A 24605-nucleotide genomic window follows, 5' to 3' on the forward strand; every position below is an offset into this window, starting at 1 on the left:
AAGTAAAAATGAGTCATTTTAAGGTCCAACGCCTTAAAAGGACCTCCTTCCAAGTAAAAAGAATCGCTTGATTTCCCCTTTAGAAAGAACTACGTAGGTCTGATTTCCTCTTCGATGGAGGGTACGTAGGAGCAAGAACCCCTCTTTTGTCAACCTCAAAAATTAAAAAAAAAAAAGAAATAAAAGTTTAGATACACAAATTCACACGATTCTAATTTAAGGCTGTTGTCCTTTGGGACAAACGTGAGAGGTGTTAATACCTTCCTCAAACGTAAATACAACTCCCGAATCTAGAATATTCTTCATGACCAGTTTCCTTCGATTTTTCCAACGTTTTCCACAAATAAACGTTGGTGGAGACTCCGCGCATTTTCCTCCTTTGGAAGACGCACCCGTGAGTCTCGCCTCGCTTGCCCGCAAAAGGGTAGGTTGCGACAGGCGTTATAGCTTTCAGTTCTTTCGTCACTGTTTTTATTGCAGCTTACCATTACGTTTTTTTTTCGTTTACCTTGTGGTTAGGCGTGAATAGGTAGTGTGTGCCCTCATCCGCATGACCTGTTCAAAGAGAAAAGGAGAAAAAGAGGAATTTCTATATGTTGTCTTAACCTCTAGATTCATTGATTACTTGAATATCGATGTTTCTAATGAGATTGTTGATTTCACCAAAGCCTCCAATGAGATAACCGAAAGGCATCTCAAGAAGCTTGGGATGAGATATGTTGATCATGAATGGATTGTGGTAGGAGAGCCACCAGCAACAATAAACATCAACCAGATGGAAGAGGAAGTGGAAGAAGAAGCTCAACAAGAGCATGCACACTAATGGAACCCTTTTGAGTCTCTTATGATTCAGAAGATGGATGTTATTCTTCACCTCCATCAAGAGCACCAAGCCAAAGTTCACAGCTCCTTGGAAAGGATTGCAACTAGGCTTGAGAACATAGAAACTAGGTTATCCATTGGTAACCTTCTCAACCAAGATGAGGATGAAGCATAGTTATGTTTTGCGCTTGATTATGTTGTTTGATAATTTGTTTGCTATGTCATGTTCTGTGATAAGATAATGGTTAAGTTTTTCTGTCTTTTGATTAAAATTTTATGTAATGCTCTATTGTCATACCCTAATTTCATCCGGGGATGTTTGTTTACAACCATTTTAAATTCTTGCCAGCCAAGTTGAGATGCTTAACACTCATCACCGTGTAATTCGTAAAGTTTCACAACATTTTGGAAGGAAATCAGCCAAAAACACAAAATGGGGGGTGAACTGATCAATTTAGGGGGGTGTACCTAGTCCTGGGCCCATTTGGAATATTCTAAAAGGAGGTTGCTTCAGGTGGAAGCTACCTAGCTCACCTGGACGAGCTGGGCGGCAACCACCTCCCTCATTTTTGCTATAAAATGGCGTTTGGGGTTGAGGGGAAGGGGTTCAGCACCCTTGGTATTCAATTTTCACTTAAAATTAGTGAGGAGAAGAAGAGCAAAGAAAAAAATCCAAGCCAAGACGCTTTCTTAAAGCTTCTGTGACATTTTCGTGATCAAATCCGTGGACGTTCTTCATCGTTCTTCATTCGTTCTTCATCGTTTATCGATCTTCAACCGGTTAGTTTTCGATTTTGAAGCTTTAAATTCATTCTATGCACCCTTAAGGGTCCATTCTTGCTTTGTATGCTTTCATCTTCATTCTTCTACTTTTGGTATTCTTTTCTTTCATTTTAAGCGAGTTTCAACCGAACGTTTAAGTCGTAATCGCACTTAATCAATGTTTAAATGAATTTCAACCGATCGTTTGTGTTGTAATCTCGTTTAATCGCCTTTAAAATAAAATTCAACCGATCGTTCATGTCGTAACCTCGGTTAATCATCAAAAAGGCAAGTTTCAAACCAGACATTTACTTTGAAAATGAGTTGGGAAATAACCAAGTGAAACTAAGGCTAAAATCAACTCACAAATCAAGCCCTTTTCCCACAAAATGGTCAATTCAAACCGTTTCAAGGTCCAACGCCTTAACGGTCTTTTTTACTTTTATCGGTTAAAATAAGCCGTTTAAAAGTCTAAAATCAACGCTCCGCATAACTTTACTGCTTTCAAAGAACTACGTAGGTCTGAGTTCCTCATCGCAATTGAGAATACGTAGGAGCAAAAGCCCCGCTTTTGTCGACCCCAAAAATCAAGAGATCGTTAAAGGTCCAACGCCTTAAAGTTTCTCTCCTCCCAAAAATCAAGAGATCGTTAAAGGTCCAACGCCTTAACGTTTTTCACCTCCCAAAAATCAAGAGGTCGTTAAAGGTCCAATGCCTTAACATTTCTCTCCTTTCAAAAATCAAGAGATCATTAAAGGTCCAACGCCTTAACGTTTTTGTCCTTTCAAAAAACAAGAGATCGTTAAAGGTCCAACGCCTTAACGTTTCTCTCCTTTCAAAAAACAAGAAATCGTTCAAAAAGCATCTAGCGCCTTAAATGATCTCTCTTTTCAAAAAAATCAAAAGATCGTTTAAAGGTCCAACACCTTAAACAACTTTTGTTCAGTTAAAAATCAATCTTGCAAAAAAGGATAAAAAAACAATTTAACAAACATTCAGTTCTTAAATAACTACATTGGTCTGATTTTCTCATCGCAATTGAGGAATACGTAGGAGCAAGGGAAACACCCTTGTCGACCACAAAAAAAGTAAAAAACAAAAAAAAAAATAGGTAACAAAAAAAAGAAAAAAAAAACATAAAAAGGCAAGAAAAACATAAAAAAGCCTAAAAAAGGAAAAATACATTAGAAAAACATAAAAGGGAAAATACATAATGTAGAAGTCATGTTTTCATACTCGATTAGAGGCTGTCGTCCCTTGTGACAGAAGCGTGGGGTGCTAATACCTTCCCCGTGTGTAAACAACTCCCGAACCCTCATTTTCAAAATACGCAGACCATCATCTTTTGGTTTTTTCTAACATTTTTCTCGAATAAACGTTGGTGGCGACTCCACGTGTTTTCATTTGATGGAAGATGCACCCATGGCCCACACGAGAGGCCTTTCTCGCACCCCTACCGGAGGGCAGGTCGCAACAGTTGGCAACTCCACTGGGGACTTGTTAGAGAGTTAGGTCGTTCAGTCAGTGTGCAATGTTGTTATCATGACTTCTTCTTTATTTATGTTTTGTTTCCCCTTTTATTTGTTATGTTGTCTATGTTTGTACATAACATTTGCTATGTTATTGTGTTTGGTGTGTGTTTGTCTATTGATTACATTCATAGTCAAAAATATTTTTTCTATGCACACATGGCATCTACACCTCACACACATATTGAGATATTAGGCCCTACACCCGGGTCTATGTGAGCCATAAGGAGTGGAGGTCAATCTGTGGTCATGCTGAGTCTTCGACTCGCTTAATGACAGTGAAGCCTCATCTAGAGTTTTCCTCTTTTAGTGATGCGTTGTCACTGATAGTCCCTATCGCCACAATGTATTACCTAAGAGGATGATATCTCTAGAGGCCAGTAAAATTACTTAAAACCACCCTCTGGAATTATCACTAGAAGTAGACCTTTGGATCATTTCCATTAGGTTCCTCAAATTAGGGGGCACATAGCAAACTTACTTTTGCATATTCCTTGATTGTGTCATGCATCTCTTCATGGCATTGCAATGGACATATCATTCCCGCATTTTTTCGCTCATCATATTTGTGCATTGCATTTGCATAAATCACTACATTACCACACATTTGCATTTAGCATGCTCTTTTGTTCCGACAACTACATACATTCTATTTTCATCATTTGCATGTCATGTTCACTCACACATGACCATTGCATTTTCCTCTGCAAAAGAAAAGAATGGGGGAAAACAAAACAAAAAATAATAAATAACAAAAACAAAAACAAAAAAGAACAAAAGAACAAAAGAAAATCACAATAAAGTGTGAAAGTTCACACAACATTCTTAGTTACATGTGTTGGGTACCATGATGATAGCTATAAACCTACCATGATTGGGATTATATGCTCGCTTCTCTAAAAAAATGATTGAAAATCATGTACCTAATGCATGGTTAACTAGGAAAATGATGGTTTTTCGGGCATCTCAATCTCATTTGCCATGCATATCATGAGTGTGCCCTAGTCATTCATCTTTGTGATGGGTTGCAGAAGTGTTGCCAATCAAATTTTCTTTTCCTCGGATTATGGTGTTGAACCAAGCACATGCTTATAAGAAAAGGTTCATCAAGTCAAGGTCAAGTATGGAAGTAACCGGCTTGCAAAAATTAGGGCAAAAGATGAATCAAGTTATATCGCTCCTTTGTCTACTGCCAACAGATGATTTACAAATCTAGGACTGTTGATGTCCCAGTTACTTCCAGTTTCACTTTGACTCTGACAGGATGTAATAAACAATGTCGTCTGAATTGATTCGACCCTGTGTCCTGTGTAAAATTTGCAATACTTCAACAATGCATCATTCGCATTCATCCATGGTCTTCATTGGTTGCATTGCTTATTGCATTTTTTCCTTGAAATCTGAACTATAATCATTGTTATCAAAAGGAAAGAATGCGCTTTATGGTGCCCTTACCGAATGCGTGCTAGAGCTAGAGTAATGGGTGAAGTAAACGAGGTGCAAGAGCGGATAAAGGCCGACTTGGAGGCCATGAAAAAGCAAATGGCCACAATGATGGAGGCCATGATGAGCATGAAGAAGATAATGGAGGTTAATGCGGCTGTAGTTGCCGCTACCAGTGTCGTTGTTGAGGTGGACTTGACTCCTAGATCTGGCCTCAACCAAATGAGTCATGCCATCTCGGATATGGTAGGGTAGAGAGGCAAAGAATTGGGAAGTACGAGCAGCCCCCATTTTGTGCAAGTTCAAACCATGCATTCCTTCCCACCATATGGCTTCTCCCAACCATACACCACCCAATGTTGCACACACTCCCAATGAGGACGTCGACAACTCTACACCCATACCCATTAAGAGCCAACAACCCCAAGCTGATCATGCACATGTGTCTCAACCCATGGGGGAGACACATGAAATACCCCACCATAATCTAACTAACTTCAAGCCTCGCCTCAAATATGCCACTAAAGGGAAAGCAGTCAGTGGTGTGCCCCTGCCAAACACTTTGGAGGGCCCTTGCATTTTGAGGCAAGAAGAATCCCTTTTGCTATGGCGGAGAAAGGGAAGTTGGATCATATAGAGGAAAGGCTTGGAGCCGTTGAAGGGGGTGGAAGTTATGCTTTTTCTAGCATGGCAGAATTGTGCTTAGTGCCTAACATCGCCATCCCTCCAAAGTTCAAGGTGCTCGACTTCAATAAGTACAAGGGGACTACTTGCCCCAAGAACCACATGAAGGTGTACTGCAAGAAAATGAGGGCATACACAAAAGATGAAAAGTCATTGATGCATTTCTTCCAGGAAAGTCTTACTAGGGTAGCTGTCACCTGGTACACTAATCTGAAACCTTCTCGAGTCCCTTCTTGGAAAGACCTAATGGTTGTCTTCATTAAGCAGTATCAGTACAATTCTGATATGGCTCCAAATAGGATGCAGCTATAGAACTTGTGCAAAAGGGAGCACGAATCTTTCAAAGCGTATGCCCAAAGGTGAAAGGATATGGAAGCTCAAGTAATGCCCCCAATAATGGAGAGGGAGTTGATAACAATGATAGTAGACACATTACCGGTGTCCTACTATGAGAAGATGGTGGGTTACACGTCTTCAAGCTTTGTCGATTTAGTGTTGGTCGGCGAAAGGGTCGAAGTGGGTCTGAGAAGAGGCAAATTTGATTGTCTCGGTTTGACAAGTAAAAAGCCTGGGGAAAATGGAGAGAATGAGAAGGAGGAAGGAACCCATGTTCTGGCTGCCATTCCTACATAGCCAAATTTCCCACCTGCTCAACAATGTCATTACTCAGCCGATATCAGCCCTCCTCGTTACCCACCACCCAATCATCCACGAAGACCATCAGTAAAGCAGCCACAAAGCCTGCCTGCCACACAACCAATGCCAAACACCACCTTTAGCACAAACCAAAATGATGCAATCCTACCCCCCAAGGGCATTGGATATAAGACTCCAAGAAGATTAGGCCAAAGATGTAAGAGAAGGCCCTAGGGTTCTCATAAGCCTTAGGGTAGATTTCAGACCCATGGGCTAAGTATGAGCCCACTTATCTTTATACATATTGATTAAGGCTTCATTAATTTTGGGCCTTGTATTTAGGGCTCCATAATGTACATAGGATACCCTAGAAATGAAGGATTTTCTAGCCCTTGTATTTTAGGGCACCTAGACTAGTTTTTGTATTAGGGGTAGTTTTGTAATTTCACGTGCATTAAGTGAATATTTGATGTGTGTGTTGAGAAATAAATTTAATTGAATTGGGAGAAGCCCAATCCAATTAAATTTTATAGGGGGAGGTGAGCATTTTCTTGCTACACCCCATTGCCACATCATATAGTCACACTTTGTGCATGCCCTTCATGCTTTACATGCCTCATGACACCTAAGCACACTTAATGGAGAATCTTGGACTTGATCTTGGATTAGTGGGCTGAAGCATATCTAAAATTCACTAATCATAATTAGTGAAATTTTGGCTCCAAAATTTGGCTCCACAAATTCAATTTCAAATTCAACTGAAATTTGAATAGAAATTCAAATTTCCCTCCAATTTAGTGTGACACTTAGGCTATAAATAGGGCTATGTGTGTGCATTTTTTCAACTTTGATCATTTGAAAATTAAACTTCATATTTCAGATCTCTTTTAGAGCACAAAATTTCATGCTCTTCTCTTCCTCTCCCTTCATTCATCTCCTTCTTCCTCCAAGCTCTTATCCATGGCCTCCTATGGTGGTGAGCTTCTTCTAGACTCATCTTCTCCTTGAAGTGGCGTCTCCTCTCTCTCTTCCTTCTCCATTCCGCTGCCATTCATCTTCCAAGAAGCAAAGGAATCAATTGATGAAGAATATCCTAGGCCTACAAGCTCCAATGGAGCTTACATCACAAAATACCAACCAAGGAGGGAATTTTGCAAAAAAAAAGCGTGTAGAATTCACCCCGATTCTGGTGACCTATGCTAGCTTGCTCCCATATCTACTCGATAATTCAATGGTAGCAATAACCCCAACCAAGGTTCCTCAACCTCTATATTTTTTAGGATACGACTCGAACGCAACATGTGCTTATCATGGAGGAGGCCCGGGGCATTCCATTAAGCATTGTAGGACCCCGATACATAAGGTGTAAGGTCTAATTGATGCAGGCTGGCTAAAATTTGAGGAGAATCGCTTGTAAATTCTGACATTGGCATGTGACACCATACTTAGGGAAATTTGAAGGTTGTTTCTAGATGTCTCTAATGACTCATTAGGATTTTCAAGTTTATGCCATTATTGTAAATAACAGTTGCAATGCTAATAATAAGGATAAATTTGACATCCTTGTCTCTTATCCTCTCACAACTACATCTTTGCTTATTTGACTTCCACTAGAATATGAGTGTAAGCCTTTGGTTTGTTTGCTCAAGCGACCTACGCTCCTGAGTTTTGACTTCCAAGTCTGTTCAATCAGAAGTTACTCGTTCTGCACGTTTGGTCGGGGTGTCGTAAAACGACGAGTAAAGTTCGAAACAAAAAAAGGAAAAAAGCATTTGATTGACTGTGTTTCAAATAAAAGTACAGACATTCATGTGACCACATTTTGTCATTCTTAAAAGTTATCTTTTGAGAGAAAAGTGAGTTATCAAAAAAGGGAGTCGTTTGACTTAATCTGTCAATTCAAAATCCTTTCAATGTTTCTCATCCTTCAAAATCCATTTTCAAGAACCTGCAAAGTTTCTTTCTTTTCTTCCTTACTACAAGGTCACGATGAAAGACAACGATAGGCACCTCAGAGCCCTACACTGGGGCAATGAGAGGCACCTTCACCATCCTCAAGCAAACCTAGGGGCACATAAGAAATTCTCACCCGGTAGGTTCCCTGCTACATGGTCATAGCAAAAGGCATGAATAGATACCTCAGAGCCCTACACTGGGGCAATAAGACGCACCATGCATGAGCCTCAAGCGAACCTTGGGGCAGATCAAAATTTCTCACCCGTTAAGTTGAAAACCCGAAAAGGCAGCCTAAGCAAAAATTAGGGTTGAAAAATAATAATAATAATAAATAAATAAATAAATAACAATCAGAGGCGTGTTATTAAGGTTTTGTCCCAAAAGCCAAACTATAAAGAGGATCTAGTCAAGATTTGAAATGACACATGGTCATGTTTCAATATCCCAAACATTAGTCTATCCTTTGCTACCCCCTCCGAGCCAAAGTATGTTGTTTTCTAAAAACAACAACAAAGAAAAATAGCAAAAACAAAATAGAAGCCCTGAGTAGGAACCATAGCTAAACCAACAGGAAGAGCAATGCAAAATACATATGCATGAAGTTGGGCAACAATGAAAAGAAAGATTCCGCCAAAGGCGAGTGAAAAAAGAGAGACAAAAGATCTCCAAAAGAAAAGCACAAAAGTGCAATAGAAGATTAATGTACAAGACAAAAGGAGTAGAGCCCAACTCAAAGTGAAAATGAACAAAAGGTACGAGCAAGACACTTTTAAAGTTCTTACTCAATATAACCCTCACACATTCTTTGGGCCTGTCTAATCCTTTCTTTCATAGCCCTCTTACCCCTCACCACATTACAAGCCCAATAAAGCCCATGTGGATCAAGGAATGACTAATTTGCTTTTAAGTTAGGATTCTAGAATGAAACCCACACATGCTTGTGATTGTAAAAAAAATATAAAACAAAAAGAGAAACCCCTGAGGTTCGCACTTGCACGTTTGAGAAGCAAACTCAATTGGCTAAGAGCTCGTGGAAGATGCCCAAACATCTGATGTTAGTCTCTCATGCAAACTATTTGAGATTCCTTTCGAATCCAAGGGTAGCTTTGTTACGTAAATTCTGTCAAGATCAACCCTTTCCATCAAGTTTCAGTGGGATCAACAGACCCCTGGCATCACTCTATGACCTTAAATCAAGAAAGTTTCACTTTGTCATACACCAAAGTGTGACAATCCATTGTCATCCTTCAAACGGTGCATGCGATCTATCCCGAGCCATCTCACTCAATCAATAGAGGAACCGTGAGCGTTTAAGTAATTTTGAACATAATAAATACTTGTTTGAATTATTACCCTTGAACTGCCCAATCATAAGCATGCATGTGCATCGTTGTTGTCCTATAAGTCGGAGGACAGGAGAAGAGTTAGTCGATACCACACCTAGTCCAAGACCAAAAGTAAGCAAAGGTAAGTGGTAGCATAGTCATATTTTACTACGCAGTACTATTTTCCTGTATTTGGAGACTTAGGGGCAGGTATGAGCAGGTACTGGGCCCGTGATCGACAAGTCGTCGTCCTACATCCGGCTCAAGACGTTAATGAAGCGCTACTAGGAGGTAGCCTAATACCTTTTAAATTTCTACTTGTTAGTTATTCACTTATGTTTCTTAAGTCATAGTTGAATACGCCTAGTTTCCTCATAATCCTAGGAATCAAAATAAACAAGCACAGACCGGGAAGGTAGTCAAATTTTGCAAAGGATTCTTTAAAAAAGGAAAAACAAAAACAAAATTAGTTAAATTTTGACTAAAAAGCCAAGACGTTTTTGGAAAGAAGTGACTGCCAATTTTTCTTTTGAAATAAAAAAGTTCCATCGATCAAAACACAAAAGGATTTTGAAAAAAAAAAATGTGTATACACCTAAAGGGTGAATGCCGTGAAGATTTTTCTGAATGCCTAAATGGGCTCGGATGTGTGCATGAATTGATAAAAGAGCATCTTTTGGAAACATTAGGCTGATTTTAAATAGGGAAAATGAATCTTAAGTCGTAGTGTTACATGACCACAAACTTGAAACTTGAGTGTCCACATTGGTGTATGCATGATCAATTTTGCATAAGTTTCTAAATCATCGTTGTTATATGCGTGTCATGGAAATAATGTGAGGCACTCCCTTTTATCCCTAAACCGCTGGCCAAAGCAAATACCCTGAAATACATCATGTCTTGCCTACTGTAAAGCCTCTTTGGGCCAAAACCTCAATCCTTCAGCCCTAAGCCTCGACCCAGGGTAGGAATTTTTACACTTATCCTCGAAAAAAAAAGAACAGGAGGATCTCAAAAAAAATGAGAGGTAGAAAAAGCTTCATTTACTGTTAAGTTATGAATGTGCCTCAAAAGGAAAAGAAAAAGAGAAAATCCCCGATCAAAGATTGGAGGAAAGCAAAAGAAAAAGAAAAAGAAAAATTCCCGATCAAAGATCGAAAGAAAGCAAAAGAAAAAATATACACAAAGGTCATTGGACCAGACAATGTTTGAATGATGTACGGAATTGTCACAAGCAAAAACAGCAAAACAAAAGAAACCATGAACTGAAACACATGAAGCTCCCCTTCTTGGTTATCAACCGAATCTTTGTGCATGCATCTCTTTCGCATCGTGCTAAACAAAAAAAAAAGGGAAAGCAAAAGGCCGAAACTCCCGAAGCCAAATTTCCCACCAAAATCCAACTTCCTAAATGTCCTATTGATCCATAATTATGCATGTTATCTTTGATTTGATAGGAAATGATTTGCAAAGTCAAGTCATGACATATCTATGGTTCGGAATTAGGATGAAACACTTGCCTGTGTGAGATTTATACACTTTGAGTAGTTTTCCTTTATTTTCAGTTGGACCCAGTGTTTCTTCTAAATGATCGTTTAGAAATGAAATTTTAATATCATAAATCTCATTTGTGGTTATGAGAAAATTTTATTAGCATTCTTTCCTTCCCTAATAGACACATTGTTTTTCTTCAAAATATATGTTGCTCTAATCGGTTGGAAGTTTCTTTCTTTGCTAAAGGGTGTTCGCATTTTAGTGAAAGAACATCGAGACTACATTAGACTCCCTTCGTCATCCAGAGACGGTAAGTCCAATGATGCGCAGAGACCAATATACTAATATGCTCCCTTTGTCAAAGACTCGATGTCTATAGACCGAGACTACATTAGTCTATCTTCGTCATCCAAAGACGACAAGTACACTGACGCGTAGAGACCAATATGGTCATCTGCTCCCTTTATCAAAGACTGGATGTCTATCGACTGAGACTACTTTAGTCTCTCTTCATCATCCAGAGATGGCAAGTCCAATGACGTGTAGAGATAAATATGGTCATTTGCTCCCTTTGTCGAAGACTCGATGTCTATCAACCGAAACTACTTTAGTCTCCCTTCGTCATCCAAAGATGGCAAGTCTGATGACACGCAGAAACCAATATGGTCATCTACTCCCTTTGTCGAAGGCTCGATGTCTATCGACCGAAACTACATTAGTCTCTCCTTTTCGAAATCCTGAGACAATCAAGTCTGATGACACGTAGCGACCAACATGGTCGTCTGCACCCTTTGTCGAAGACATGACGTCAATCGACCGAGACTACTTTAGTCTCTACTTTTTGTCATCTAGAGACAATCAAGTCCAAAGACACGCAACAACCAACATGGTCGTCTGCACCCTTTGTCGAAGACGCGACATCTATCGACCGAGACTACTTTAGTCTTTACTTTTCGTCATCCAGAGACAATCAAGTACAACGACAAGCAGCAACCAACATGGTCATCTTCACCCTTTGTCGAAGACGTGACGTCTATCGATGGAGACTACTTTAGTCTCCCTTCATCATCCAGAGACGGCAAGTCTGACGATGCGCATAGACCAATATGTCAATCTACTCACTTTTTCGAAGACTCGATGTCTATCAACCGAGACTACATTAGTCTCCCTTCGTCATCCAAAGACGGAAAGTACGATGACGCGCATAGACCAATATGGTCATCTGCTCCCTTTATCAAAGATTGGATGTCTATCGACCAAGTCTACTTTAGTCTCTCCTTTTCGTCATCCAGAGACAATCAAGTCCGATTACACGCATCGACCAACATGGTCGTCTACACCCTTTGTCGAAGACTCGATGTCTATTGACCGAGCCTACTTTAGTCTCCCTTCATCATCCAGAGACGGCGAGTCTGATGACAGGCAAAGAACAATATTGTCATCTGCTCCCTTTGTCGAAGACTCTATGTTTATCGACCAATACTACTTTAGTCTCTCCTTTTCGTCATCCAGAGACAATTAAGTCCAATGACACACAACAACCAACATGATCGTCTGCACCCTTTGTCAAAGACACGACATCTATCGACCGAGAGTACTTTAGTCTCTCTTTTTTGTCATCCAGAGACAATCAAGTCCGATGACACGCAGTGACCAACATGGTCATCTACACCCTTTGTCGAAGATGCGATGTCTATCGATCGAGACTACTTTAGTATCTCCTTTTTGTCATCCAACGACAATCATGTCCGATGACACGCAGCAACCGACATGGTCGTCTGCACCATGTGTCGAAGACGTGTCGTCTATTGATCGAGACTACTTTGGCCTCTCCTTTTCATCATCCATAGACAATCAAGTTCGATGACGCGCAAACACCAATATGGTCATCTACTCCCTTTGTCAAAGACTGGATATCTATCAACCGAGACTACATTAGTCTCTCCTTTTCATCATCCTGAGACAATCAAGTCTGATGACACGCAGTGACCAACATGGTCGTCTGCACCCTTTGTCGAAGGCGCGACATCTATCGATCGAGACTACTTTTTGCTCTACTTTTCATCATCCAGAGACAATCAAGTCCAATGACATGCAGCAACCAAAATGGTCGTCTCCACCCTTTGTCGAAGACCCGACGTCTATCGACCGAGACTACTTTAGTCTTCCTTCATCATCCAGAGATGGCAAGTCCGATGACACGAAGAGACCAATATGGTCATCTGCTACCTTTGTTGAAGACTCGATGTCTATCGATCGAGACTACATTAGTCTCTCTTTTTCGTCATCTAGAGACTATCAAGTCTGATGACACGCAGCGACCAACATGGTCGTCTGCACCCTTTGTCGAAGACGCGACGTCTATTGACCGAGACTACTTTAGTCTCCACTTTTCGTCATCCAGAGACAATCAAGTTTAATGGCACGCAACAACCAACATGGTTGTCTACACCCTTTGTTGAAGACGCGACGTCTATCGACCAAGACTACTTTAGTCTCCCTTCGCCATATAGAGACAGCAAGTCCGATGACATGCAGCAACCAACATGGTCATCTGCTCCCTTTGTCGAAGACTCGATGTCTATCGACCGAGACTACTTTAGTCTCCCTTCCTCATCCAGAGACAGCAAGTCCGATGACGCGTAGAGACCAATATGGTCATTTGCTCCCTTTGTCGAAAACTCAATGTCTATCGACTGAGACTATTTAGTCTCCCCTCCACTAACTCAAGGTAAGCGAGCCCATTGACGCACGGAAACAAATATGGTCATCTGCACCCCTTGTCAAAGATTCAGTGTCTATCGGCCGAGACTACTTTAGTCCCCCCTCTGGCCATCCAGAGACAATCAAGTCCGGTGGCATGCAAAGCTTGTAGTGGTCACTTCCTTTTGTTGTTCGGAGACTATCAAAGTCGACTTTATCATCCAGAGACAAGCAAGTCCGATGGTATCCGAGACGATGATGGTCGTCCGTTTCTAATCATTTGGAGTTTTTTCCAGCCTCTTTTGTCATCCAGAGACAGTCAAGTCTTTTGCTATTTGGAACACAATCAAGTCTGATGGCATGCAGAGACAAATACATTTGTCTACTTCCCTGGTCGAGAGACTCAATGTCTGTTGACCAAGGCTACTGGAGTCTCCCCTGCTATCCCAAGACAAGCGAGTTTGATAGCATGCGGAGGTCATCACGGTTATCCATTTCTTTAATCGCTTTCAAGGCACCAAGGCTTTTGCTGATGCACCTGATGTCTTTTATGCTCTTTCTTTTGACAAGTTCCGTTGATTGAGCTATGGTCGGTCGGGTGGAAATGCAGTTCGAACAAAATTAGTGTCTTATCTTTACTTCCCTTTTATCTCCAATAAAATATAAGTAAAGAAGGGCAATTGTCACACCTTAATTTCATCTAAGGATGTTTGTTTACATCCATTTAAATTCTTGCCAGTCGAATTGAGATGCTTAACACTCATTGTTGCGTAATTCATAAAGTTTCACGACATTTCGAAAGGAAATCAGCCAAAAACACAAAATAGGGGGTGAGCTGATCAATTTAGGGGGTGTACCTAGTCTTGGTCCCATCTAGAATATTCTGGAGGGAGGTTGCTTCAGGTGAAAGCTACCAAACTCGCCTGGGCGAGCTGAGCTCACCTGAGCGAGCTGGGCGGCAACCACCTCCCTCATTTTTTCTATAAAATGACGTTTGCGACTGAGGGGAAGGGGTTCAGCACCCTTGGTATTCAGTTTTCACTTAAAATTAGTGAGGAAAAGAAGAAAAAAGAAAAAAATCCAAGCCCAGATGCTTTCGTAATGCTTCCGTGACGTTTCCGTGATCAAATCTGTGGACGTTCTTCGCTTTTCTTTCGTTTTAAGTGAGTTTTGACCGAACTTTTAAGCTGTAATCACACTTAATCAATGATTAAATGAATTTCAACCGATCGTTTGTGTTGTAATCTCATTTAATCGCCTTTAAAATAAAATTCAACTGATCGTTCATGTCGTAACCTCAGTTAATCATCAAAAAGGCAAGTTTCAAACCGGACATTTACTTTGAAAATGAGTTGGGAAATAACCAAGTGAAACTAAGGCTAAAATCAACTCACAAATCAAGCCCTTTTCACACAAAAAGGTCAATTGAAACCGTTTCAAGGTCCAACGCCTTAATGATCTTTTTTACCTTTATCGGTTAAAACGAGCCGTTTAAAAGTCTAAAATCAACACTCCGCATAACTTTATTTCTTTTGAAGAACTATGTAGGTCTGAGTTCCTCATCGCAATTGAGAATACGTAGGAGCAAAAGCCCTGCTTTTGTCGACCCCAAAAATCAAGAGATCGTTAAAGGTCCAACGCCTTAACGTTTCTCTCCTCCCAAAAATCAAGAGATCGTTAAAGGTTCAACGCCTTAACGTTTCTCTCCTCAATCAAGAGATCGTTAAAGGTCCAACACCTTAACGTTTCTCTCCTCCCAAAAATCAAGAGATCATTAAAGGTCCAACGCCTTAACGTTTCTCTCCTCCCAAAAAATCAAGATCAAGAGATCGTTAAAGGTCAAACGCCTTAACATTTCTCTCCTTTCAAAAAACAAGAGATCGTTAAAGGTCCAACGCCTTAACGTTTCTCTCCTTTCAAAAAAACAACAAGTAATCGTTCAAAAAGGGTCCAGCGCCTTAAACGACTTTTGTTCAGTTAAAAATCAATCTTGCAAAAAAAGATAAAAAAACAACTTAACCAACGTTCAGTTCTTAAAGAACTACATAGGTCTGATTTCCTCATCGCAATTAAGGAATACATAGGAGCAAGGGAAACACCCTTGTCGACCACAAAAAAGTAAAAAACACAAAAAAGAAAAAACATAAAAAGGCAAGAAAAACATAAAAAAGCATAAAAAGGAAAAATAGATAATGTTGAAGTCATGTCTTGCATACTCGATTAGAGACTGTCGTTCCTTGTGACGGACACGTGGAGTGCTAATACCTTCCCCGTGCGTAAACAACTCCTGAACCCTCATTTTCAAAATACACAGACCATCATCTTTTGGTTTTTTCTAGCATTTTCCTAGCATAAAAGTTGGTGGCGAATCCACGCATTTTCCTTTGATGGAAGACGCACCCTTGGCCCACACGAGAGGCCTTTCTCATGCCGTCGCCGGATGGTAGGTCACGACATCTATGATTAACAAAATATGGTTTTATTTTTCTTGTTACTTGTATGCTATGTTTTGTGCATAATCAAACTTTTTGGCCTTGTTAATGCCAAAAGGGGGAGAATATACACTTTGTTGCATATTTGCATATTGTTTGCATTTCATAAGCATTGAGCACTGCATTAATATATAAAACTATGATATATGATGATGAATTAATATATATGAGATGATGATGAATTAATCTCTTCTTAAGTGTTAAGAATTTTTCAGGATAAGTCTAAGGATCAAAGCTCCAATCTCAAGACCCAAACCCTCCAAATGCACTCAATGTCATATTTAAGTTTGGCATCATCAAAGCCAAAAAAAGGGAGATTGTTAGAGATAGGGGGAGTAACATGAGATCAGCAATATGGTGAACAACCTCTCAAGGCAAATGTTAAAGAAGTTTTGAAGATTTTTAGACTTTTACATGCCTAACTCCCTTAAGTGGAATTTGTATTGGTTGTTATCTTGTGTGTTGTGTCTTCTAATACATATGATATTTGTATTACATCATTCATCATCATGGTTAGAGTAAAGAAAAGTGATGGAAGCTTGCTTGAGAAGCTTCTATGGAGGTTGGATCTTTGAGCTTCAATGAGGTCCTTCGATGGTGATTTTCCACCATGGAGATGTAGCGAAAGATAAAGGAGAAGAGGTAAGAGGAGGCGCCATCCACTAGGGAATAAGCCATGGAAGGAGAAACTTCACCACCAAGAGAGTGTTTTGGATAAGAAGCTTAGAGAGGAAGCTTCAATGGAGGAAGAGAATGAGGGGGAGAGAGACAAAGAAAGTGACATGGAAAGTTGAAGGAAGAAAGGAAGAGATGTTGAACTTTGAAGTGTGTCTCACAAGATTCTCATTCATCAAAGTTACCACAAGTGTTACACATGCCTCTATTTATAGCCTAGGTAGCTTCCTTGAGAAACTAGTGTTACACCCCTCCAATAGCTAAGCACACCCCCATGTCAAAATACATGAAAAAAGAAAGCTTCCATGGGAAGCAAGTGTTACACCCCTCCAATAGTTATGCTCACCCCTATGGGAACACATACCCCTCCAATAGCTAAGCTAACCCCCCCCCCCCCCCAAAAAAAAAAATACATGAAAATACAAAAAAAAAAGTCCCTACTACAAAGATTACTTAAAATGCCCTGAAATACAAGGCTAAAACCCTATACTACTAGGGTACCCATAACTTGTAGAGTAGAGCGCCCTTAACTAAAATGGCCAAAATACAAGGCCAAAACCTATACTAATATTTACAATGAAAAGTGGACCCAACCTTGTTCCATGGACTCAGAAATCTACCCTAAGGTTCATGAGAACCCTAGGACCTTCTTCAGCAGTTCTAGCCCAATCCTCTTGGAGTCTTTTATCCAATACTCTTGTGGGGTAGGATTGCATCAAAAAGTTTCTAAGTTAGAAAATTTTCTTCAAGAAGCGAAAACTCTCTGTCTTAATCGATTACAACAAGTTGTCTGAAGCTTGAAGTGTTGAGTCTCGTATCGGTTTAATCAATTATAGTTGTCTCATAATCGATTACTCTGTTGTTTAAGACAATGACTGATTTATTCATAAGTCTCTGCTTTAATCGATTACCAAGTGGATTAATCTATTACTTCTCTCTCGTTTAGTTATTCAGAAGTGAACAAAAACACTTTAATCAATTACTTAGAGCATCTAATTAGTTACATTGTTCTTGAGTTATTTCCCGATGTTGGGAAGAACACTTTAATCGATTGCTTAGATAATCTAATTGATTACTTCAATTAATTAATCGATTACTTTGTATATTTAATATATTACAGGCATTTATAATTGTTTTCTCTATAAATAACCAACTTGTGTTCCCTCCAAAACCGATCAAGAAAATACTCAATATCTCGAAAATAACCCATTAGACTATGAATGGGAAAGATCTCGAGCTGTCATTAGTGAAAAAGAGAAAAGAAGAAAAGATCTTTATAGTAACTTACAACTTCTTAATCGTTTGGTTATAAAGATCTTTTCTTGGAAGTGAGTTGTGTCTTCTGAGTTGAAGAAGAACACCTTCTTAATCTAGCAAGGTTTTTGTGGAAAGATTGACTAGGTTGTATCTATCTTTACTCGATTTTTCTGTGTATGGTTTTACACTTCTTTTTGGTTATGCATGAATCGCTTAAGGCATGCTAGAATAGGATTTTCTAATTTGGGCTAAGAGTAGGGTTCTCTTAGGCTTATATTCACAAAGGACCCTAGTGTGAAGTGCCTTGGTCTTTTTTTCCAGGATGGGAATTATAGATTAGTTGTAATTGCTTGTAAGGATTCTTGATGCATAAAAGTATTATTGCTAGTGGAGGTGCTTTAATGGACAAAAGTATTATTGCTACCAGACAATTGATTTCCAACATGGCAGAAAATTACAAGCAATTTGGTACTAAAATAGTTGCACCATCTAGAGTTATTGCAAGTGAAGTTTTTCTTTTCTATGGTTGCTGATAATAAGAGACTGGAGAATAAACTTCCAGAGTTGACATCCCTTGTGAGGCAGCTAGCCATTGGTCAATAGTAGAATGTGATGGCAGCCAATCAACCAAGGTTGTATGGTATCTATTGTGCTCCTGATCATCCAATAGATGCATGCTTCACACTCCATAAAACAGAACAAGCTACTGATGTTTTTGCCATGCAACCTGGATAGCCATTCAGACCCCAACAACAATAATATAATCCTTACTCCAACACTTATAATCCTAGTTGGAGAGATCATTCAAACTTAAGGTATGGTCCTGGTCCACAACAGCAACAACAGACAAAACAATAGCAGCCATTTAGACAACAACAATTTCAATCCTCCACTTGCAAATACCAAGCTCCTCCATTACAACAACAATTCCAGCATTCTACACCTACATTTGCACAACTTGTGTAGAATAGAAGTTTTGGACCTTCCTTAGAGGAGATGATGAAGCAAATAGCCACCAGTAACATTCAGTTTCAACAGAATGTGAGTGCCACCATCCAAGACCTACAGACTCAGATTGGATAGTTAGCTACAACTATCAACTAGTTGAAACAAGGTTCTGGCAATATTCCCGCACAACCAATTATCAATCCAAAGGGGAATATGAGTGTTATTACTTTGAGGAGTAGCAGAGAGCTTCCAAAGCCAGATGCTAATGCCAAAATTGATCATAGTGCCAAAATAGATTCTACACCAAAACAGATTCTTCTACCTTTTCCTTCTTGATCCATTCCTGCAAAGAAAGTGGAGCTTAATTCTGATCTTCTTGAGACTTTCAGGAGGGTCAAAGTCAATATTCCCCTCTTGGATGCCATCAAACAGATTCCAAAATATGAAAAGTTCTTAAAGGATTTGTGCCCTCATAAGAGGAAGCTGAAAGGAAATGAGCAAGTGAAGATTGGTAGAAATGTTTCTGCACTTATGCAAAGCAACAGTGTTGTTGCCATTCCACCATCCACCTTGCCACTGAAGTGCAAAGATCTTGGCACTTTTACTGTCCCTTGTACCATTGGAGATTGCACTTTTACAAATGTCATGCTTGACCTTGGAGGCTCAATTAATGTCATGTTGTACCTGTGATGAATCTGATGAGTTTGTTGCTATATGTAGTATTTATGCTGAGATTTCCTCTACAATTCACTATGATTGTGATGCAAGTGCAGGTTTTGATCCTCTTGTTTCTCTTTCACCAACCGTTAACCTTCTATTGCCTTCCACCATTCAGCCACATCCCTTGGAGTTGAAACCACTACTTGAGCACCTTAAATATGCATATTTAGATGATGCTCAGAAGTTCCTAGCCATCATATCTAGCATCCTTTCACTTAAGCATGAGGATAAGTTGTTGCGTGTTTTGAGAGGACACAAAAAGGCCATTGGGTGGACACTTGCTGACTTTCTTGGAATAAATCCTTCCATATGCATGCATCAAATACTCTTGGAGGATGATTATGCGCTTGTAAGGCAGCCACAGAGGAGGTTGAATCCTACCATTCTTGATATGGTGAAGAAGAAGGTGATGAAGCTACTAGCTACAGGAATCATTTATCCCATTTCAAATAGTACTTGGGTTTCATCTATGTGGTCCCTAAGAAGTCGGGCATCACTGTTGTGAGGGACCAAGATAATGAGTTGATCCCGACTAGAGTGGTCAACATTTGGCGAGTTTGCATTGATTATAGGAGATGGAACTAGGCAACTCACAAGGATCACTTCCCTCTTCGTTCATTGATCAGGTTTTGGAGAGGTTCATAGCTAAATCACATTATCATTTTCTTGATGGTTTTTTAGGTTTCATGCAGGTTGATATTGCATTGGAGGACCAACACAAGACCACATTCACCTGTCCATTCGACACATTTGACTACACCAAGATGCCTTTTATAGCCTATGCAACACTTCTAGAACCTTCCAAAGGTGCATGGTGAGTATCTTTTCAAATTTATTAGAGAGTTGCATTGAGGTGTTTATGGATGATTTCACTATTTATAGTTGCTCTTTTGATGCATTTTTGGATAGCCTCCCCAGAGTTGATAGACTATCACATGTCATTGCTTACGCCTTACGCACTCTGGATGCAGCCCATGTCAATGAGCTTTTTAGCTATTATTTTTGCATTAGATAAATTCATATGTTATTTGCTTTGCTTCCATATTATTGTTTTTACTGATCATGCAACCTTGAAGTACCTGTTGAAGAAGCTTGATGCTAAACCAAGATTGATCAGGTGGATGCTTCTTCTTCGGGAGTTTGATATTGAGATTAGAAATAGGAATGTTGCAGAAAACATGGTGGTTGATCATTTGAGCAAAATTGAGGGACCTGTTGATTCCCTCCCTATTAGGGAGAGCATTTGATGCAGTTGCATTCATTACATGTCACACCTTGGTTTGTTGACATTGTGAATTTCATTGTTGCATCTATTGTCCCACCACATGCATCTAGGTTTCAAATAGATATACTTAAGAGTGATGTCAAATACTATGTGTGGGATGATCCTTACTTGTGGAGGTTTGGAAGTGATCAAGTGATCTGCATATTGTGGGAGGGGCCATTACACGTAAGCATGAGATGCCCTAACAACCCATTATTTTCTGTGAGATTTTTTATGTTTGGGGCATTATTTTTTGGGTCCATTTCCTATTTCTTATGTTTTTTCATATATCTTACTTGTGGTTGATTACATTTCCAAGTGGGTTGAATCTAAGGCCACCAGAACTAATGATTCTAAAGTTGTTATGGATTTTGTGAGATCTAACATTTTTTGCAGGTTTGGTGTGCCTAGAACCATTATCAGTGGAGACCAGGGGAGCCACTTCTGTAATAGGTCATTGACATCCTTGCTCTAGAATTATGGGGTTGTGCATAGAGTTGCTTCAGCTTATCATCCCCAAACTAATGGGCAAACAGAGGTTTTTAATAGAGAGATCAAGCAAGTGTTGCAGAAGGTAGCACAACCCAACAGAAAGGATTGAAGCAAGCTACTTGAGGATGCTCTATGGGCCCACGGGATCACTTACCGAACACCTTTAGGGATGTCTCCCTGTAGGGTGGTTTTTGGTAAGGCATGCCACATTCCGGTGGAGATTGAGCACCATGCTTATTGGGTGGTGAAGGATTGTAACATGGCATTTAATGAAACGGGTATGGAAAGGAAGCTTCAATTGCAAGAACTAGAGGAGATCTGCTTAGAAGCCTATGACACCTCCAAGATTTACAAGGAGAAAGTTAAGAGATTTCATGACTCTAGGATTCTTAGGAAGGAGTTCCATATTGGCCAAAAAGTGCTCATGTTTAACTCTTGCCACAAGCTTATTTCTAGTAAACTTCAATCTAGATGGTATGGATCTTTTGTTCTTACTAATGTTTCCCCATGATGCAATTGAGATTAAAAATGACATTACCAACAAAGTCTTCAAAGTGAACGATCACCAACTTAAGCTTTTTCATGAGAGCCTTTAAGTGGAGGAGGAATTTGTGGCAGACCTCTCTTTGGTCTTGCTTATTTTATGTGATGATGTGCCTGGAATGGCACTTGAGGCATTTCCTTCCCTTTTCTTTTATATGTTGTCTCTTTGTTTGCATTTCATTACATGCTCACATTGAGGATAATGTGCATTTCAAGTGTGGGGGGAGGATTTAGAAAAAATATGTATGTTTTCTATTTTTCTATTTTTAGTTTTCTATTTTTACTATTTTTGTTGTTGTTTTTGTTTTTGTTTTTGTTTTTTATTTCAGTTTTTGTGTCTGTTGTTCGCAACCAGCAAGTGTACCAGATCGCACAAGTAGTATAAAACGATAAGAACCGACTATCGAACTCTCAAGGAACTTGTGTTATCTGGCAAGCTATTTCGATAAATAGGCGTCTGGTATGAAAATATGATTGTGGTTATGAACAGGTATTTCAACTATCTAGGCAAAAAGAAAGAAAATCACGCAAGAGAAATACTGTGTAAAAACAAGTAGAGAATGCGTTGGTCTTCCTCATAGGTTCCTGATGCTAAAAAGGATGTTCTCAATTTAACAATGCTCATATGTTCCTATGTTGTCTCCTGGACTGCTAGACCCCGATTCCTCATGATAGCCTAGCCTAGTCCTAATCAAGCCTAGTCCGCAAATTCCTCTAGTAAGACTAAACTCAACCAAGACCGCATTAAGACACACATACACAACTAAGTTCTTGTACCCCTATTCCTCGTGATAGCACAACAACTTAGTCCCGTACTATCAAGGACTTTAGAATCAGATCAGTTTCCACTGTTGAATGACCCCAACAAAGCATGCATCTATGTGATCAAGGTAAAAGCATACTGGAATGAAAAGCAGATAGCACAGAGAACACACAACACATCATTACATAGATAGAAATATATTTCATCAAGTACCTACAAGGAAGATCCAACAGAGGATTTAGCTTTCCATAGTCTGGAAACCTCCTTTACAACAAAGAGAAGAACAAGATGAAAGACTGCAAAAACACAAGTGGAGAGGATGTCTCCTTCACCTCTAAGATCTCACAATCACTCACAACTCATCTCAAGCTCTCAGAATGGCATTCGCTTTGAACTCGCGTCTCTGCAAATCTTCACACAGCAAAGTCTCTCAGAACTCTCTAGAACTTGGACCTTTCTTTCTCTAGAACCTTCATGCATGCAGAGCTTCTCAAGAAAAGTGCCAAATTCCCTTTGCAAATCTGATTTCAGGCTTAAATAGGCGGCCTTGTTCGTGCTTGTGCGCTTAGCGCGGATTTGGATCGCTTAGCGCGCAAAGTGGATTTTGGCTTAGCGCGTTTGTTTCACTTAGCGGATGAGCTGAAGCGGTGCGCCTTATCACCTGGAGCGGTGTGCTTAGCGAACTTGACAGCTCATCTTCTTCTGGATTCTTCCTCGCGCTTAGCCATTGAAGGTTCTGCTTAGCGAATTCTCGCTAAGCCAATAGCTTGGCTTAGCAAAAAAGTAAAAAACAACATTTTGCCAAAGTTGCCTATTTAACCTGAAATTGAGAGAAATTGATTATTAAATGCACAAAACAAAAGTATAAATTATCTATTACCTATATTTAACAAAAAGTACTTATAGTATTACAAAACAACCATAAATTGGGAAAGTTTGATACAATATACACAGGTTTTATACACAAAAGTTAGTCGTATTCATCGACTAACAACTCCCCCAAATTTACAGTTTTGCTTGTCCTCAAGCCAAAGTGAACAGCTCACTTGTCCTCAAGTGGTAAAACATGCAGTTATTATGTATAGGGGTGTATGCATCAAAATTCATTGATTACATGATGAGAAAGATGAAGCAATGTGTACCTATCCCTTGTTTTCACAGAATATGCAGCTAGACAAAGAGGAAAACAAAATGTGAACAATACAATTAGATGACATTAATCATAAGACAGATTCAAGGAAAGTAGCTCAAACCACAGTCTCACGGCTACTGTCTCACTCAAGCACAAGTGTTTAAGCTATTTATTGATAACAACTAATAGGAGGTCCAATCTTTGAATTTCATCTCATGTCATCAAGTCAGAAATATATAAACAAAATTAGAAGGACTTTCTCAGGCTTGTAGTGAGGTTGTGGCTACAAAAAATTCACTGGTTTTTCTAGGATTCAAAAGTTTAGATTCTAAAAGGGCACAAGTCCTAGACTAATCCCAATCATCTTTTCTTGTTTTGTACAAATAGCCTTCTCACTATTCCCTTTTATTAAGTTGCTTTTGACCTTATTGTAACATCACAACTTATTTTCTCTTCTTTTTTTTAACATACAACTTATTTGTCGTGTGTGCTTATGCTTAACCTTTTTCTTTTCATTCTTTTCAACTTTTCTCCCCCAAATTTAGAGTAAATTTGCCTTGAACCATATGCTCTCCTAGAATCTAAACAAGGTATTAGGAGATAATCATTTAAAATTCAGGGTTCAATTCATGACAAATCAATAAGCTTTATACAAGGGAGCAAAAGATACAAGTATCATTCAAGGTAAGCTATTTGGTCAAAAGAGCTTGTGTCTATACAATTCATGGCCTTCATCATGTTCTGAGTTATACAAATCATTCTAGAATTCAGAGATTTATGCAAAGATCATTATTCACAGTTAGTCGTTCACTCACAGAGTAAGGTCACACTCTCACTGGTTTTTGGTTCAAGCTTTTCTTTCACAATCAGTATGTCTAGTGACTAACCATTCTATTATAAGTTCACACTCTTGTTCTTTCTTTGTTCAACATGGACATTTGCTCAAATTCATGAAAGGAAACACA

Source organism: Glycine soja, chromosome 3 (genome assembly GCF_004193775.1).
Source record: "Glycine soja cultivar W05 chromosome 3, ASM419377v2, whole genome shotgun sequence".
Lineage (NCBI taxonomy): Eukaryota > Viridiplantae > Streptophyta > Magnoliopsida > Fabales > Fabaceae > Glycine > Glycine soja.